The 19005-nt window shown below is 43.7% G+C and overlaps 1 protein-coding gene across 2 annotated transcripts in view; it reads left to right on the top strand.

The window, feature by feature from the left end:
* DPP6 (dipeptidyl peptidase like 6) overlaps nt 1-19005 on the top strand; it is a 1123726-nt gene that overhangs the window by 227897 nt on the left and 876824 nt on the right. The window lies entirely within an intron of this gene.

Here is a 19005-nt window from a genome sequence, read left to right as displayed (position 1 = left end):
CACACACACACACACACACACACACACACACACACACACACACACATACACACTTTTCTTATCATCTACTAAATATGAAATACCATAAGTAGTCCCCTACATAAGCACAGAGTTTAGACTTCACTAAAATGTGAGCTTTGTTTTTGTCAGTGTTGTATCTACATCAGTGTCTACACGCGTGCCTGTAACCTAGCAGGGGTTTCGAGAGTGCCGATGCAATGAGCAAATGAATGAACCTCTGTGAAGCCATGGATTTAGCACCAAGATGGATCCTGTCTTCTTACAGACACATCTTTAGGCTGTCCTTCTGTGTCTTCTTCAAAGTTGACACTGATATTTGTTTAAACTTTATTTCACCTGAATAACAAAATTTAGTGTGGGAATGATCTGCTGAGAGCCCGGCTCTCCTTAAATAACTCTGCCTCAAAGATGCTTAAAATTGTATTCCTGACGAAAGGATGTATTCTTTGTGATGTACCAACCTCAGCAGCAAATCACAACAAAACACAGCTGGTTAGCGTTTGAACCCAAGGTTGTAGACTCAGAGAATCTGTGTGCATTACTCCCCACCCAGCCCTATACAACCTGCTTCATCCTTGTGCCTGTGTGGATAACAAGTAAACTGACACTGGTAATAGTAATGTGTGTGAGTTCTGGTCTCAGAGTTACATCACCGCAATGGTCTCATTCATTTTATTCTTCTACCCTTGCTTGAGTGAGCGTAGTCATTTTCTTACCTTCCCCAGATCTTTTTGGGGCTGGTTATAAGCCAAGTTGAAAAGTAGACCACAGTTAACACTCCCTCTTTCCCAGACACCCAGTACATCTCCTGTCCGTAGCCAGGGAAGCACCTGTGTGCCCCAATTCTGTCCAGTCTTGGCTAAGGGTGCCAACTCGAACAATTCTTGAAGCTGTTGATTAAGTGTGTTGCCAAAATCAGGGATATTTCCTTACAGTGGGGAAGTTCTGAAGAAGCTTGTGTCAGAGCTATTGAGTCAATGATCTAATATTATAGAATTACACTATCCAAGGTTAGATCTGGAAGGAGCCTTATAGGTACATATTCTAACTCCTTTTCTAAGTGTATTAAATGACCTCTCTGGTTGAGTGATATAAAGTCTGGTCCAGGCTGTGCCACTAAGTCCCAATTCATATGTATTTCACCATAACATTCTGCCTTTCCTCTAAAGTCTCCAAAGAACAAAGTTACAACTAGGAAATAAAAAAGTAGAATTCACAATTTTAAGAAGTCAGTTCTCTCAAACCGTACGGTGTAATAGCAATTTCTCTGCCTAGCCATGGAGCCAACCCCATCAATTTTCAGTAAAACTTCAACAGTAATATTCAAGGAATAGTGGGATGTGTAACAATGCGCTGGGTTTAAAGTTACCCAAGGGCTAATTTTTTAAAAATCATTTTCATATCCAACATTAAATTTATTGTTAGCTCTTTTCTATGTGTCTGTGATAACCTTTGTACCCTCGTTAGCAGAGTCTAGAGAGAGCCATCCATTTCAACAACAACAGTGAATTTAGACTTGCAGGAAACATACAGCTTGAGTGATTTGGCTGTATCTTTAACAATTCCTGAACATCTTCCAGGAGTTGCTCACTTTAAGTAAGTCAGTGATTTAAACTTATTTTTCTGTTTTGTTTCTTTCTAGTAAAAGCTTCTCCTAAAATTTTAATTTCATGAGAAATTCTGATTAGTTTGGAAGCAATTTTTTTAGTTGAAATACAAGTCAAAATTAATATTCATTTTAGGTAGAAATTAAATTTTACTCTTGTAGTACCTATGAAAGACTAAAATTGTGCTGTTCATAAAACGTTCCTACAGATAAATTTCACTTAACTGGTTTTAGCAGATGCTTCTGGGCGTTTTTATTTGCCTGAAGCGGGCATTTGGACTCCTTTAGGTGAAGTGTGGTCCAGCATTAAATTGCTTTATTTATTTTGAGTTTGCTTTCTCCATATGAGATTTTCAGAAGCTTCAAAAGTACAATGTCTGTTACAGTTTAAGTAAGTAATGAAGGGACCAGCCTGACTGGAGCAGAGGAGTCAGAAAACAACAAATCTCAGAGTGATCACCAGTGACATGGAGTCTGTGCCTTAGTGCAGTTGCTAGAAGTAAACCACAGATTGAGCTCTGAGCTTCCTAATAGCCATGGCAAGGAGGGAAAATCATTGGGCTGCTATTCACAGTAGCCACTGATAAAAACAAAGCAGCCATTCACTAGCCATTTCCTGCTAGTGAAACATAAGGACAATTTATCCCATGAGTTCCTTTAAGAAGGAGTGAAGAAGGCAGATGCAAGGTGGCAGATTTACTAGATAATGTGCTTGATAACACCCTTTGATAGAAAAAAAGTTAGCTTCTCTTAGAATGTGCTATTTGCATATATTGGCATACAATAATTAAGGGTAATTGAGAAAAGGTAATTCTAAGTGGGACTAAAAGTACCAGATGGGAGGTATGGCATTCACTCTTACCTAAATCCTACCTACCTGCAAGACATGGGTGAAACATTACTTCCTCCAAAGAGCCATTGACGGATTCAGGCCACCATGATCATTGCTGTTTCAAACATCCACAGCATTTGTTGACCGTGCTATTTTTGTTATACTATAAGGAAGCGTTGACAAAAACCTGGAGATTTTGGTGTCTGGGCAACATTCCACAGGGTCCAGGACTGTGTCATTTATTGTGGTAAATCCAATGTCTCATTCATTTCCTGTCACCCAGTTGGCCCTCAGGTTTGTGGCCATGGATGAGTTAACAGATGGCCCTGACTCCTGGTGGTACTGGAGACTACAGCCATCAGGTGACATTTCAAGAGACACTCCACTGTGCTGACACATCCTGAAGACTGGGAAACTAATGCCCTATTGAGAAATAGCAAATGGCTATTTCTATTTCACTTAGTATTGGCTTGAAAAGATAAAAAAAAATTACTTAGGATGAAAAAAAAACTGTTTTATATTGAACATTTTTTAAAACAATTATTATATCTTGAAGGTTTTTATTAGGCAACCAGTTCTTCCTATCTTAGACACATGTAGGGGTGCAGAAGTCACAAAAATTCTTGCCTATCCTTCAAGGTTCAATCTCACAGTTTCTTTCTCAGGAAAGCCTTCCCTGGCCATCCCAACAGACAGACATGGCACTTCCCCAAAACATGACCTAAGGGTTACCTGGAATAAGCAATCTTCTTTTGTGTAAATATTTTATAACTATAGACTATCATAAATGATTTGTTTAGAAGAAAAAAAAACGACTGGAAATGGACATACCAGAACGTAGAGTGTGTATTTTCCCTTTAAACTCATTTACCTTGGTAGCCCTCTTGAATAATGTCCTTCCAAGTCTTTTGAATAACTTTTATGTTGTCAAATTTTTAAATCATCTCCAACTGGGATAACTTTTACAGTCAACAAACAACAAAAGGTAGTTCAGTGTCAAGAACAATTAAAAGTAGATACTCAAAGTGGTTCACATGGTGAGATGAGGTTTGGTTTAAAAAACAATGGTTGTTTTAAAAGGCAGGAAACCGATTGTATCTATGTATGTCTTGTGACTGTTGAGCTGTTTTTGGAGTTGCCTGCATCATGAAGGTGCCTTCAACCATCACTAAAATAGATGACGGGGCAACTGTTTTGGAAGGTACTCTTGTCTCTGAATTAATAAAATGGAAAATCTGTATGCCTCTCTCTGTGTCCATTCAGTGACACTAATGACTCCTTCAGAATGTCCGAATATTGCACTTCTTTCTCTATGCTCATTGTAACCACCATGGCAATGAAACATAGCAGTTCCTATAGTGGAAAGCTTGGTGTGGTCCTCCGAGGTTACATTGGAGGGAAGCCCCACCGTGGAATGCAGCAGCTAGATGCTCGGTCTCCACTCCACTCCTCACTCAGCAGCGCTGCTTCTGGCTTCAGGATTCAGCTCCCTTCTGGGTTAGCCAGGCTGGGAACCTTGTTACTCTATTTTTTTAATATTCACTTCCCATTGTGTCTGAGTCTTCAGTCATGTCTTGTTTATCTGGTGAATGAATGAGTAACACACAGTTTCTATGTAGTTTCATTCAGCACATTTTATTGAGCACCTGCTGTAAGACAAGAATTTACCTGGTGATCACCTAAGGCCTGTTTCCTTTCTTCCAGCTTGCTTCCCTATTATAGAGGTCTTTTTAGTCTGAGTATGAGGGTGCACAGCACACACACACACACACACACACACACACACACACACCTGTTTTGTATTCAAACCAACTGAGAATGCTCATTTATACACAGCTTTCCTCTTAAGCACACAAAAGTTAGGACATCTGACATTCAGATAAGGCAAATGCATTTATCAAACATCCAACAACAAATAGCTACTAGATGTCTACTACATGCAGCACTGCTGTTCGGGTTCTGGGGATATAGCAGGCTATAAAAGAGGCAGGTCTATGCTCATGCCACCTACATTTTAATAAGAGAAGGAGAGAGAAAAATAGAGATGCACTGGTCAGGTGGTGAGGAGTGCTAAGAAGAAAAAGGAGGAACGAGGAGGGATGAGGAGCATTGTTTTCAGAAGTGAGATCGTGGAAGGTCGGTCGCCCTGATGAGGGGACGTGTGAAAGAGAACCAAGCGAAGAAGGGCACAGCACTATCAGGGTGTCTCTGAGAAGGTCACAGTGTCATGGCCAGGTCTGTCCTTCCACCGAGTCACTGACTATGAGAGTTGGAAGGAAAACCAGCATCCTTCATTTAACAGTTAGGAAAATAAGACCAAGAAGAGGTTGCAGGTCCAAGTTCAGCTGCACAAAGACGTATCTCTAGTTAGGAAGGGAAAAAGGGAGAACAGGAAAATGTTAAAAGTCGACTATGCATAGAAACTGCCAAAAATATTTAATAAGATGGGCAGGAGCTAGCTGAAAGATAAGTTCCTGATATTTGATCAAATATTCTATATTTAATTTCATGGTATAAGAATCCATGAATCGAATGAATCGTTGCTCTTCTCAGCAACCACTGACATTGTTCCATAAAGTTGATTCACATCCTATATTTGATTGTAGGAAAGTATGCTGGGGAGTTGTTATCCCAGACCCATAGATGTCGCTAATTCCCTGGTACCAAGACTCAGAATCTTCAGGATATCTGCCTCCACTACCTGATGCTAGACCTTAGTATCCAGGGAGAATGACAGCCACACCATGGCCAGGGGTCCAGGGAAAGCAGTGGAATGCGCATCTGAGAAAACCAACTAAAACTCACTCCCCTGTAATGAGAGGGGAAGTGATTACTCTATTTATCTTAGTGGTATTTATAGTTTTAGTGAACATCGCCCTATAAGTGACATCTACCCACGGCCCTGTACCTTACTATCAAGCTTTTGTAACCGTGGGTGTTTATAGAATTTGATCGTCAGCACCATGAAGACATGACTCTATGAAGACGTGTTCATTACATCCCAGACTTAATCAAGTGCTAAGTAGGAATTTTTTGAATACATGGAATCCCATTCATAGAGAGTCAGTTACGCCTTTGCTTTCACACACATCGTTTTTTGTTCATTAGCTTAGAAACTAGAGAGAGTGGCAGTCTGAGAGCCAGAGCTTCCATGAGACTCTCAAGTGACAACACGGCTGGCTGATGACTGATTCACCTGGTGATCACCTATGGCCTGTTTCCTTTCTTCCAGCTTGCTTCCCTATTCCTCCCACGTGAAACACTAAGCCCCGTGATGCCCCTTTCCAGCTATGGCAGAGTCCACAGTGCCCTCCAGACCCACGTGGGCAGCCCAGCTCTCCTCTGAGAGGAGCATCAGGCACCATGTGACCGTGTTTGTCCAGGACCTGAGCTACATGGTTTTGTGGCGTGGGACAATCTTTTCGAGCAATATCAGTGCTTCTGAGACACAAGGGTAAAAGAGAGTTATTTCCCTGGGGCTGCAACTTTCTGAGCTTGCACAGCTTCCAGATGCAGAATTAATTTCCTGAGGTCATCTGCAGCGCTGTGTAGACAGGTGACTCACTCTGCAAGCAGAATGGAAACCTGATATCTAGAATCGTTGACTATTCTGTGAAACTTGTTGCTCATTTCTTTCTTCTTTACAATCTCTTGCCCTTGACGTTCACAAGGCCTTGCTTGACCTTATGGGCACTGAGTAACTTCTTCCTTTCCTGAATGCATTTGGCATTTACTGTTTAAATCTCGGGCCTTTTTAGTGAGCATTTACTGAGTGCTCAGTGTGTGTCTCTGAATGGCGGTAGAGTCGTATGAAGGATAACTCCTTAAGGCAGGGGCTATTTTTATAGTTTAGTATCTATCTTTAACTTCAATTTGGCTGGAGAATAAGATACATTAAGAAAAAAACTTGGCAAGATGTGGTAGCTCATGCCTAACATCCCAGCACTCTGGAAGACCGAGGCGGGCGGATCGCCTGAGTCATGAGACCAGCCGGGGCAACTTGGTGAGACACTGTCTCTCCAAAAAAAATAAAAAAATTAGCTGGGTGTGGTGGCATGTGCCTGTTGTCCCAGCTAATTGGGAGGGTAAGGTGGTAAGGTTGCTTGAGCCCGGGGAGAGGGAGGTTGCAATGAGCCAAGATTGTACCACTGCCCTCCAGCCTGGGTGACAGAGTGAGACCCCATCTCAAAAAAACAAAGCAAAACAAAAAACCCAGGCTCCTCAAAGGTGGAAAATATATATCAGATAGCTGGGAAAATAAGACTAAATAACTTTGCTTTGTAATGTTTACAATGCATTATGTTTAGCATTTATAACTTAAGTGGATGAGGAATGATAAATATTATCTGGGTATGATATTTTCTTTGAGCACAAATATATTTTATGATTGTCAGAACCAGTGTGGAAAATTACTAAAGAACTTAAACATTCCCTCGCAGATGCAAAATATTTTGACATTTGCATTTCAAACCAAGATGCTGGAATAAGATTCCCCCCAAAACCCGTAAACCTCAGCACAGATCCCAGCAATAGATGGGGTTGTGTGTCCTTGCTAGCTCCGTGTGGATTGGGAGCCAGCGGCACTGAGGATGGCTTTAGCTCCCTGTCGGCTGAGAGCAGGGTGAAATCGATGACTGACTGATGTCTCCTGAGTTCCCAATACATGGTCATTGATGCAGAGAGGTTCTGTGACAGCCCACACTGAGGAATGCTTACAGAGGGCCCAAGTAAGTGAGAGAATGCACCCTGTGCACATAAGCACAAGCCGAGGACCCAGGCAGCAACTTGGCACCAGCCAGGCTGAGCACAGAGGTTCCAGTCTCTACATCAGAAGAGCTGAGTTTCCTGACCTTGAGAAGTTATTTTGACTTCCGTGTTTTCATCTTTAATAAGAAGGGTTTGGAATAAAAGAAGGAATACTGACAATAGCTGATGTTTCCTGGGTACTAATGGGTGCCAGGTCTCTTCTCTGTGTATTCATCTGTGCAATCTAAACAGCGCTCTATGACTAGAGGCCACCGCAACCTCCCTTTTGTAGGTATAAACCTGAGTCCCTGGCCCAGACTGACAGCTGGCAGTCCAGGCACTGAGGGACCCCAGGCTTCAAGTCACACTGCTACACTGCACTCAGGGTATGTGCCACCTGGGCCCAGACCCAGAGATCCACCCTAAGGGAGAGGATAAGGAGGTAGAGGACAGGCAGATGACAAGGTGGGGGCTGTTCTCATAAAGGGTTTCCTTCTTGGCCACTGTTGTCTTTTTAGGATGCCTGAGGGTGCTGCCTGGCTCCTTCCATCCCTGTCCTTACCCCTTTCCACATCCCCTGCAGATCAGCCCAGCAGTGAGGCACAGCCTAGGGTCAGATGTCCTGTAGATCAGCGTGAAAGCTCAGTAGCAATCCATTCTTCGTCTTAGATGCTCCTCTCTGTTAAGATTCTGAGAACACAGGAGAACACTGTGACCTTTCTTAGAGGGTGTTTTCCTAACATGCCTGGGAGAAAGACATGAATGGTGGTGTGAATCTCAATGTCTTTTCATGCCCTAATCAATAGCCCATCAATTATGTATGTGATTATGTCCGTAAACCCTGTTAGCATCCTGTGGAGAGGATAGGACTTGGTGAGCTTCAACTACTGAGCTCTTTCTTCGAAGTCTTACAGGAAGTTCAGTACAAAACCATGGCACCGAGTTGGCTCTGGCGGAGTGGACTCAGACAGGGGTCTGGAGTGCTGACCTCACTCTGCCTCCCTGCCCGGGGACATGCCTGTTGCGCCTGACAGCTCCACTGCTGGCAGTTGAAAAACCTTCCCAGGGTTTTCGTGGAGGGTTGTCAAAATGTTAAGGCATATTAGGCCATCATGGAGCAAGGTAACCTCCAGGGCCTTTACCGCGTCTAAATAATGTTTTCTTCTCTTTTTTTCTGGTCAAGAAGATACAGTTGGAAATTCCTACAGATTGGCTTTGCTTGAAATGCTACCATAGGCCACAAATAGGCGAAATCCCTGTATTTGAAACTTTAAGGTGCAACGAGGGAAGGCAATCCGTGCGATCTCCTTGCGCCCCCCATCTCAAGATGGTGAAATCAATGACTGACTGATGTCTCCGAAGTTCCTGATACATGGTCGCTGACGCAGAAAGTTTCCGGTGACAGCCCACACTGAAGGACGCTTATGGAGGGCCCAAGTAGGCGAGAGAATGCACCCTGCGGACGTTTTGTGATTTTGTGAGTCACAAAACGTGCGATTTTGATTTTGTGGACCATTGCTTCCTCCTTTCTGGTGCCATCCTGAGACAGTTTGGTTACATCCAAGCGGTGCAGATGTTACCACAGAGCACAGAGGCTTTGCTGAGCTCCCACAGGTTTCTTTGTTTTTGCCAATTTTTGGTACTTAACGTTTACGTCTTTGAATTGTATATTGTTTCATGTGTGTTTTCCAAGTTGCTGCTCTACCAACCTTTTTGTGTATTCCTGAGTTCAAAAAGCACTTTAAGTAAAAAACTGAGAGTGCAGTTGAAGAGGAAGAAACAGGTGGGTGGATCACGTGTGGCTTGGGTGAAAAGCAGTTAGCATAGTGCGGGCTTTCAGCCTCCTCGTGCCATGGGTATTTGTCCGTCCTGTGGATATTGAGCCTCGACTGCTTTTCTAGGCCTCTTACCAGCTTCCTCCTCTGAAGTGTAGTGAATAGCATTGTGTATAATATAATTTGTAAGTGACTAAAAGCAAAGCCTGATCCCACATATCTCTTTTATAGACCTGCTACGTTGCCAGAAAGGTCTTCATTGCTCGACCTTATAGCCCTCCAGGATAAAAGCTTTCTCAACCACAAGAATTCCTGCTGAATCTGGCTGCCTCCTTCATTACTGTACATCAGTCCCTGGCGCAATACCTAGGCTATAGTAGATCTCTCTAAACGATTGAGAAACCTCTAATTGTGCAGTGGCTTATTTTTTAGTGAGTGCGAATTGGAGATGGAATATGGATGGATCTAGATGGATAGAGTTGGTTCACAAAATGAAAACTGTCACTCGGTGGGAACCATGCTGGGGAGGATCCTGAGGATGCCCAGGTCAGTCCGTGATGTCTATGACAGGCACGTGAGGGAGGGGCCCCGCTGTAAGTGTCTCAATCTGCCATCTCTGCTTAGAGCTTGAGTGACTGCTCAAGAAGGCAGGCCCGCAGGCCCACGCTTAGCGGACAGAGCACACGAGGGTGGATTTGACTGAGAAAGTTGGTAACATACTTTCAAACAGAGAAATACGGATGGCAGCAACACCTGCCTCTGCGCATGGCCAGCCCTGCCTGAGTCTGTCACAGTCTCCTTTTCTGGAAGTGTCAGTACCACTTCCCTCATGCATTTTGGAGCCTTGAGTTCAGGCTAAAACGTGGCCTTTTGAGGGGAAGGAAAAAGAAAGAGGGCAAAAGAATGAAGTGTGACTTCTTAAACAGGTTTCAAGGAAGGATAAAAGGGCCTTGCTTAATTTTGACACCTCCGAAAGGTTAGGCCACCTGTAAAGGGAAAGGTGAGGTTGATGCTGGGTTTACAAGAACTGCTTTCCTCAGTTCTTCTTGGTTCTCATCAACGTGGGTGACCCACAGGACTCCTTACGAAGCGGTGGCTGCAGGGTAGCATCCAAAATGACTGCTTAGAGCTTACGAATCTTCACTAATGTGTGTGTCCCAGATAACAGAATGGAAAGAAAAAAATTAAACCTGTGTAGACGTGAGTATATTAGTTTGGAACAGTGAGGAAAGCTCTAAGAGAGAAATCAGTATAATATCAGTTTAGCAAGGCTCACAGTCAACAGTCATTTGGTAAAAGCTGAGCATGTATGACACTCATAACAGAATCCTGTGATTCTTTGGGGATATCTTTGCTGGTGCATCAGGTAGCTATTGTTATGCAAGCACCCCAAGACTCAGGGGGCTGAAGACAGCATCATGTTATGAAAATCGTGCGTGTGTCAGCTCATTGGCCTGCTTGCTTCTACTCATGCAGGGGCCTTGCCAGGGGCACCTTAGCTGAGCAGGGCTGTTCCATGTGAGTCTAGGAGGCATGGTACTTGCATGGACATGACAGAAACACAGGCAAGCTCTCCTGAGACCTAGGCTCAGAACAGGCGCTGGAATTTCCCTTCATTCTGTGGCTCCAAGCAAGCCACATGGCCAGGGAATGGGGAAATAGGCTCTATACTTTTTGCAGAAGGAACTGCAATGCCCACAGACTGTGAGTAAAGGGAAACATGAAGAGCTGAGGTCATCAGTGCAATTTAACACCCTTAGATTGGTCTAGAGCACATGTTGTTGCTATTAGTGGTCTCTGCACCCTGAAAAATGTCCAGCAAGCCTTTAGGATGGTAGCTTTAGTAGACGCATGAGTGGATTGGCATGACTCACGTTTACCCTCACTGTCAGTGTTTTTCTTTCCATGCATGGTTGACGTTAAGATTGCTGGATGGTAAACAAGTATAATTTTTGAAATTGTTTTCTGTCATCTGTTAGTAAATCAATCAGCATTTACCGCACAGCTACTGAAGGGGCAGCTGCTGCTACTTCCTGGGTTCATGGAGACAGGGGTGAGGAGGATCACATTTACCGAGTAATCACTTCATGTTAGGAACTGTGCCAAGAACCTCGTAAACTGCAAGGTAATTGAGATGGACATTTTGGTGGGGAGATAGCCATGCATTCTTTTGTTGCTAGTTCGGGCATCTATCCAAAGTGTAAAGTCTTAGGAAACTATCAATGGTGAGGGAAAGGGATTCAATTTCCAAGGTTTGGCCTTGAATGTAGAAAATACAAATGTGTAAGTGAAAGTTTTCTGTGGCTTTTGTAATGGCTGTATTTTTTTATATATAGTAAACAATGATAAATAGTTGTCCTTTTAACTCTGAACTTTTTTAAAAAAAAAGAATGTCACTGTGCACAGTTTGAAGCTAAAAAAAATTGCCTTCACAGAGGGAGGAGTCATGTCTTTATGTCTCTATAACATTATGTGAAGTATTGCCTGTCAGCTTTGGAGGACTTCCGTGACTGTAGTTTATATGGATAATTTTGTTTAACTTTTCTTTTGTTCCAAATGTTACAATTTTGCTTTCTCATAGATATACATGGGAACTAATGTACTGATAAGGTTCCTTTCTCTTAATACATGCTGTCTGCACATTTGTCTCCTATAATAGTGATTAATAGTTTTAAAGAGGGTCATGATAGTCTGTTATGTCAAAAGATGCCATTGCCTTCTGTCTTTTTCTGTGTGTTTCGGTTTTGAAAATGAGAGTACAATCAGACCTGAAAACAAAAAGCATATGACTTTATTTCATGACCTACAAAAAGTAATGGTAAGCAAGATACAAATTTTTATTCTCCACGGGTATATACACTATCAAACAATTGAAAGAAACCAAGATTATCTGAAAAGGCCTATTTTTTTAGATTTCATCCTGGAGATCCTTCTGTTTAGTTTTGTTTTTTGAGACGGAGTCCCACTCTGTCGCCAGGCACCAGGTTGGAGTGCAGTGGCGCGATATCCGTCCTGGAGGTCTTTAATCAAAATTCCTACCCCAAGAAAATGACCAATTTGCTCTAGCCTTATGGAATAGTCTGGAGTGGCTTCCTGGGCCATCTGAGAAGTTGACCAGTCCTATCCAGGGCTTCCCGATTGGCCTGGCTTTGCTCAGGGCTTGGGGGCTGAGATTTAGCAGGTTCCACCAGTGCTGTTGGGAGCTCCACAGAGGAAGGTCGAACACTTGGTGGTCTGTCCTTGTGGTCAGACCCCGGGATGTGACTTTCGAGAATATTCTGAAAATGAAAATGGATTTCTTGGGAAGGAAGTATGTGGAGTCATTAACATGAATTAATACTCATCAAAAAATGAGCTTTTCAGGCTGGAGGAAAGTAGGCAGGGCTGAAGAAGGGAGCTCCAGAAGGGGAGCTGGAGGGAACCCAGCAGGGAGGGGGCTCAGAGGCAGGTGCCACTGCCCAGGAGGCCGGACCTAGGGGACTGTGGTCCTCTCAAGAAAGGATGGTTGCTGGGGGTGCGCTGGGGGGATGAGGGGCTAGAGGGGGAAGGTGCGACCCACCCCAGGGAATGAGAGGAGAGAAGTGGGAAGGGTTTTCTTGGACCCCCACTTCACCTCCGGGTTGGACAGGCTGAACGCATGAATTTCTAAGGAGCAGCAGGCTCTGCTTTGTGTCCCAGAGTGTTGGCAGGTGTGCAGACCCTGCACCAGGCCTCTGCTGCTGCCATTCCCCACAGGCACTCAGCCAGCACTTCCTAGGCACTGTGCTCCATGAAGGACTCTTTTCCTGTCCACCTTCTCTCAATGGGGTCGGGCAGGCTGAAGGGTCTGGAGTCTTGGTGAGGCTGTTCCTGGATGGACTGTGAGCAGCTGCAGGAATGGAGGGACCCAGGCCTCAGGGGAGCCTGTTCATTGAAGTCCTCACTGAGAGGTTAGTGCCAAGGGGTGCTGACAGGTACATTTACGGGGAACTGGCACATATGAGGCAGCAGCATCTGCCCCGGCCTTGGCGCTATAATAATCCATGGCATTGCTGAGAACAATTAAACAGTAACCAACAGTAATGGGCTCACACTTCAGGTGTTTTCCCTTGGCGCTTGGTGGGTCCCAAAATGTTGGGGTTCAAGGTTTTTGTTATGTGTAGGGAGGGCCAGAATGGATCCTATCTGCAGGCGTTGGGATGGCCTTTGTTCAAGCAAGAGGTGAAATTAAGTGTCTAGAGGCAGAAATAGATTTCACTCTGGGTTCTGTTATCCATGGTTCTTTTTAGATTCCTTCTGAATGTCCACAGGTGTGCTCAACAGCTAAATTCAGCTGCCTTTGAAATCACAAAAAGGACTCAACAAGTGTGGTCCCTTTCACCAGCATCGAGGAGGATTGTGTAATTCAACCACTAGGGTCGGCTCTGAGGCCGCGTGGCCGTGGCCGGAGCTGAAAGCTGAGATCTGCCGCAGACTGCTGGGGGGACTTTGCCTAGGTTATTTAACCCCTTGGTGCCCCGGTTCCTCACCAGAAAACTGAGGCTGTGGCTGCATTTGCATCACAAGGTTATAGGAAAATTCAATAAGCTAATCTACAGGGAGCACTTAAAAGAATATCTGGCATGTAGGAAGCCCTCAGTAACTAATTGTTTGCTGAAATTATTAATAGTCACTCCACAGCTGAGGAAATCTTGAATTGCCCTTGTTGGTGCTGCAGGGTATTTGGCTCAGGTAGGAGTGGTATAGCAGCTTGGGTTTTTTTTTTTTTTTTTTTTTTTTTTTTTTTTTAGATGAGAGGCTTCCTCCCCCTGAAAGGGGGCTGGGTTTGTGTCGCCTCCAGCTGCTCCCTGAGAAGATATTCAACTTCTCTTAAACTACGGGATGTTTAGAAGGAGACTGTATACAGAGCCTGGTCATTCTGTAGGTCACAGGGACACAGGGCCACTGCCTGCACCCACTGGACAGCACCCTTCTGTGTGCCTTCCATGGGGAGGAATGTGAGTGGTTCCTCAGTGTTGTGAGAGGGACCAGATGACTGCAGAGGGAACACCATTCACATTTGTTTATTCCGCAAAGCACTTTACTCTCACCTGAAGGTTGATACATCTTCGGGCTTCTTGTAAAAGAATCTCATGTTTGCATCTGTGTATGGACATTGTTATTTGTTCATTTCGCTTTTTAAAGTGAATTAACTTTTACAATTTTGGTTTCAAAGTGTGTTGTCCTTGAAAAATCATCCATCAAGCATTAAAAATGCACACATGGGGGTCCCACTCCTGGGAAGCTGCTCTGGTCGGTCATTCAGGAAAAGTCAGCGATCTGCATTAAAAAAAAATTTCTCAGATGAGTGGCCAGGCAAAATAACCTCTAACTGCTTCTCTTGTTTGAGTTCTCCCAACAATCTGTAAGAGAGAATTGGACAGATATTCCTGTCCCCAATAGATGAGGCCACAACTACTTAGAGTAAAAATTTTTCTGGGGTCACATAATTAGTTAACATATTATTCCAGGTAATCACAGATTTCTTTTTGAGCCAACAATCCCGAAATCTCAATAGTTTCACCCAAGAATGTGTCAAAGGGCCATGTTTTGTCATCTCTGGGTTCTGCAGGGCCTGCTGTGGGAATTGAGCATCTGCAGATTTTGGTATCCACAGGGGGTTCTGGAGCCAATTCTCCATGGATAGTGTGGTGACACACCTCAGGATCTTCACAGCCAGGCGTGTGGGCAGAGGGGAGCACGTGGCCATGCTACAGCCAGCCTGGCACTGACTTTCATCACTTTAGCCCCTATTCTGTTGGCCTGGACCGAGGCATACCATGCCATGAGGCCCAGTTAGATGCAATGGAGTGTGGGCAATACCCTCTCGTATGTTCAGAGGAAAAGGGCCCTGTTTGCTGAAAACATTCAGTAGTTTCCACCACTATTAATGAACATAAGGCAATGAAATCTAAATAGTGAAAACTCTTCTTTGCGTAAAACCTATGCTTTTACTGAGACTGTATTGTTGCAACAATCCAGGGATGCAGTTATTTATCTCCCTATTGTTTAAGGACGATAAAACAGATTCAGAGAATTTAAGTGACTTGCAAACGTCCACACCCCTGAGAAACAAGACAGCCAGAGAACCCTTCAGAGCCAGCATCTCTCTGCTCTGATGCCAGGGCTGTGTGATCGGAACACATCCACTGACCTTGGAGGTAGAACGAAGCTGGTGCCACAACTCAGGTTTCTCGACTGCCATTTTAGTGTTGCTTTTTCCACTACACGGTCTTTCTTACTGTTTTGAGCATGCTGTATTACCGTAGGGACTAGCAACGTAGGTTTAAGCAAGTCTTCATTGACTGGAGAAGAAAGACATTTAGTAAAAGTTGCTTAAAGGTTTTCCCATTGCCACGTAGAAATAGACATTTCTACTTAGCTATCCTGGGAACCTTCTCTCTGAAAGCCTCACAGCAGGGTCCCTCTCTCCAGATTGGCAGCTGCAATAGTACAGTAATTAGGAATATTATTTCTAACTCACAGGAGTTCTTCTGCATGTTAGGCACCTCCCAGAGAAAATATTCCCCACTGTTTTTCTCTCTTAGCGTCTCCCAGGTATATTTCCAAGCAAGTTTTGCTCCACTATAAGTTGATGAGGGCATTTTTTTTGAAAGCTGATGGCTTGGCAAGGGTTAAGTCTTAATAGCTTGTGTTTCTTCTCACTTTACCTGCCTCTCCCTAATGATAATGTCTGTTCAAGTTGAGCCCAGTTGCAGCCAGTTTCTCTGGGAGTCAAGAGCCTGTAGCATGCCCAGAGAGCCACCACCTGTCCACAGCATATGGTCTGAAGGCATGTCTGCTGTTCTAGCCTGACCAGCCAGCCCAGGATTTCCAACTGTGAGCTCATCCTCCTGTAAGACAAACGGGGGTTTAGCCAGCGCTCACCTTGGCCTGGTGACCTTTGAAGGTTGAGATTGCAGGATAATGCAATGGGCTTCCGACTCCACGTGAGTCATCCCTGATCTTTCACCCTGGATCCCTGGGAAGGAACCCAGAGCCCTGCCTGGCTGGCCTCCCTCTAATAAGATGGAAAGCAGGGGTCTTGACCACACCATGAGATTCATGACGGTCTCCTCTCTTGTGTCCCTGCCATGGCTCACATTCAATAATTAGATACCAGCTCATTAATTCCCTGCTATCCTTTCAGAAGGAAAAGGACAGTGCTCTTTGTTCTGCTCTGCTGGGCCCTGAGCCCTCACGGCTTGAAGTGAGGTCTAGATTCTGCCTCACTCCAGAGGTGGCTGCCACTTTCTCACTCCAGAATCAGCCCTTCAACCATGAAAAGATATAAAGATGCAGCTAAATTATATAACCCAAGCATGAAAACACCTGAAGTGTATGACACCATGCTCTCAGACACTTGTAGGAAATGAGAACTTTATAATTAGGCATTTCATTGAAATTAACGTATCATACATAGGGAAGTTGACAAATCAGCAAAATTTATTTGCCTGAAGTCGCATAGGTAATTAAAAGTAGATACAGCTGAGACTCGGTGCATTTCCGTTACTGCAAGCTACTGTGCTGTAATTCCCAGCTAGGAGGGAGTCAGTGAAAAAGTATCATCTAGTTTCCTTCTAAGGTTTTAAGTGTTTGACTTTTCCTGCCCTGAGAATGACTTGCCTTTGAGGAACCCAGTCCAACTTAGCTTGAACAACACGGATTCTTGTCTTTAGTCAAAAGCCTCAACATAATGCAAATCAGCTTAACTTCTCCAGGGTCTGGCAAAGCTTCATACACCTTTGAGAAACAGAATGAGGCAAATCTGCCTCGGCAAACATGTGCATACGACTTTCATCTGAGCTATCAGGAGGACAATTTATAGACACATACACATAGCCTGAAGTCCAGAGGCTCTGGCATGTTGCAAAATCAAACATAATCCAGAAAACTCACCACCCTAGACCTCTATTCAGGTCTCATCTGAAATAATGGAAGTCAGAGCCAAACTCATCAATTAAACCAAAATTATTTATTTATCATAATCTCTACTGCCTGCTGCTTCAAATGATTTCTCATAAATTAATGAGCTCATTTACGTGCATGTCAATATTTTGTTTTATTTTAAACTACAAAATAAAATGCAGGACCAGGTTTTGTTCTCAGTGCCTACTTTTCTATGGCATTGATGCTGATAGCAACTAAAGATTAAATCACAGAATGGCTCCCTTTTTAATTCATTTCTAGAAGTGGGTCTTTGCCGGGAGGCAGAGGTTGCGGTGAGCAGAGATGATGCCACTGCACTCCAGCCTGGGTGACAAGAGCAAAACTCTGTCTCAAAAAACAAACAAACAAAAGAAATGGGTCTTTGTTTTCATTAGTGATGAGTGAAGGGAGCTTGATTTGGGGAAATTTAGACAGAGGTCATTGAAGTGGCCTAGAGTTTGGGAATGTATATAAAACTCAGCTGTGCAATTGGGTCGAAACTGTGCTAAGAACAGGCTTTCATGCCAGACTGGTCCCCGATTCCATTTGGTTCCTGGCAGAAAACCCTTGAAGAATAGTATTTGGTTCTATTTATTTAGCATTTCAAATGCTGGTTCATCAGGCCCCCATCCTGATCAGAAATAGCCAGAAGTGGAAGTGGGAACCTCAGTGGCAGCAGAGTGGCCTCACCTGGGCATGGCAGCACCTAGCCTGGGTTTCCAATATGCCACTGAGAATGTGGTTGAGTGCAGGGTAACCTTTACCATAACCTCCCTGTGCCCCTGCCTGTTTCCTCGCTGGCTGACCATCTGCCCTGGGCCACAGGTAGCGCTCCCTCTCCACTCTCCCAAGGAAGAAAGTCCTGGAAAATTACTCCCTTGGCCTGCTCTGTTCCTGAAGGCTTGCATATTGCATCACGGAAGTTCCTCTTGGGATGAAGAGTAATGTTGGGACAGATGACTGTCCTACTTTCTAGCAATGAAGAATGATTGCATGGAGCCTCACATTCCTGATGCTAATGAAAACTTGCCCTTTCAGCTGGCGTTTGCATCAGGAGATGTCACTGCTTGATTTGTAGCATTTTGTAGCATAATGCTCTGAGCGAACGCTGTCTTTGGACCATTCCGTTGCACAGTAGGCCGCCAAAATCTATGCTTTTCTCAATAGGGAGTATAAAAAATTTGTTGTTTTTAAGTGGGCTGTCAGACCTAAAAAAATAAATCTCAGTTCATAAACTTGAAAAACTCTGAAATGTTAAAAATTTTACTGGTTCACTGAGAACGTAACATCCAAGACAAGAGAGATCAATTTTGCATATTATTATTTCTACCTAAAGTATTCTATCTCACTTAAGGGAAATATTTGTTTGGAAGCAGTGGTTGGGGCAGGTAACCAAGCCTGTCCAACAAAAAATCAAGTTTTTAAACAAAATGTTATTCCGTAAGGGTGAATCTTTAAAAATTGCCAAATGCATTCTTGAGATGAATAACAGGAAGCTTAGTTCTAGAAAGGGCCTGAGTGATGATTGAATCCATTCTTCATTTCACAGATGGGGAAACTTGAGTTTCAGAGATGCAGACATTCCTACGATCACAGAATTAGTAAGCTGGAGCGCAGGTGTGAAGACCTCTGATAGTGATTCCCATGTGAATGTTTCTATGATGAAACTGTACAAAATGATAGAGCAGTACCAATATCAAAAACACCTGTCACTAAGCACTTATCAAAAACACCTGTCACTAAGCACTTTCATATATAATATCTTACTAAATTATAAAAAAAAGGAAGTAGCTGTTATTTCTGCTTCATAAATAGTATAACTGAGGCTCAGAAACATTAAGTAACTATCCTGGGGTCACAAAGGAAAGAGTATTAGAGCCAGGTTTAGTCCAGAGAGTCAATTTCTTTATTTCCTTCCCATTACATGAGAGTTTCTTTTTGCTGACTTTTATTTTTAATCGGAAACCTTTCTTTAAAGACACTAATGATCAAAGATCTAAATGTAAGAACCAAAACTATTAAACTCCTAGACGAAATCATAGGCTACATCTAGTATATAACAGAACCAGATGGAAATT

The sequence above is a fragment of the Cebus imitator genome, unplaced genomic scaffold (genome assembly GCF_001604975.1).
Source record: "Cebus imitator isolate Cc_AM_T3 unplaced genomic scaffold, Cebus_imitator-1.0 Scaffold20, whole genome shotgun sequence".
NCBI classification, from domain to species: domain Eukaryota; kingdom Metazoa; phylum Chordata; class Mammalia; order Primates; family Cebidae; genus Cebus; species Cebus imitator.
The sequence above is the reverse complement of the archived record's forward strand: the minus strand, read 5'-3'. Positions and strand labels throughout refer to the sequence as shown.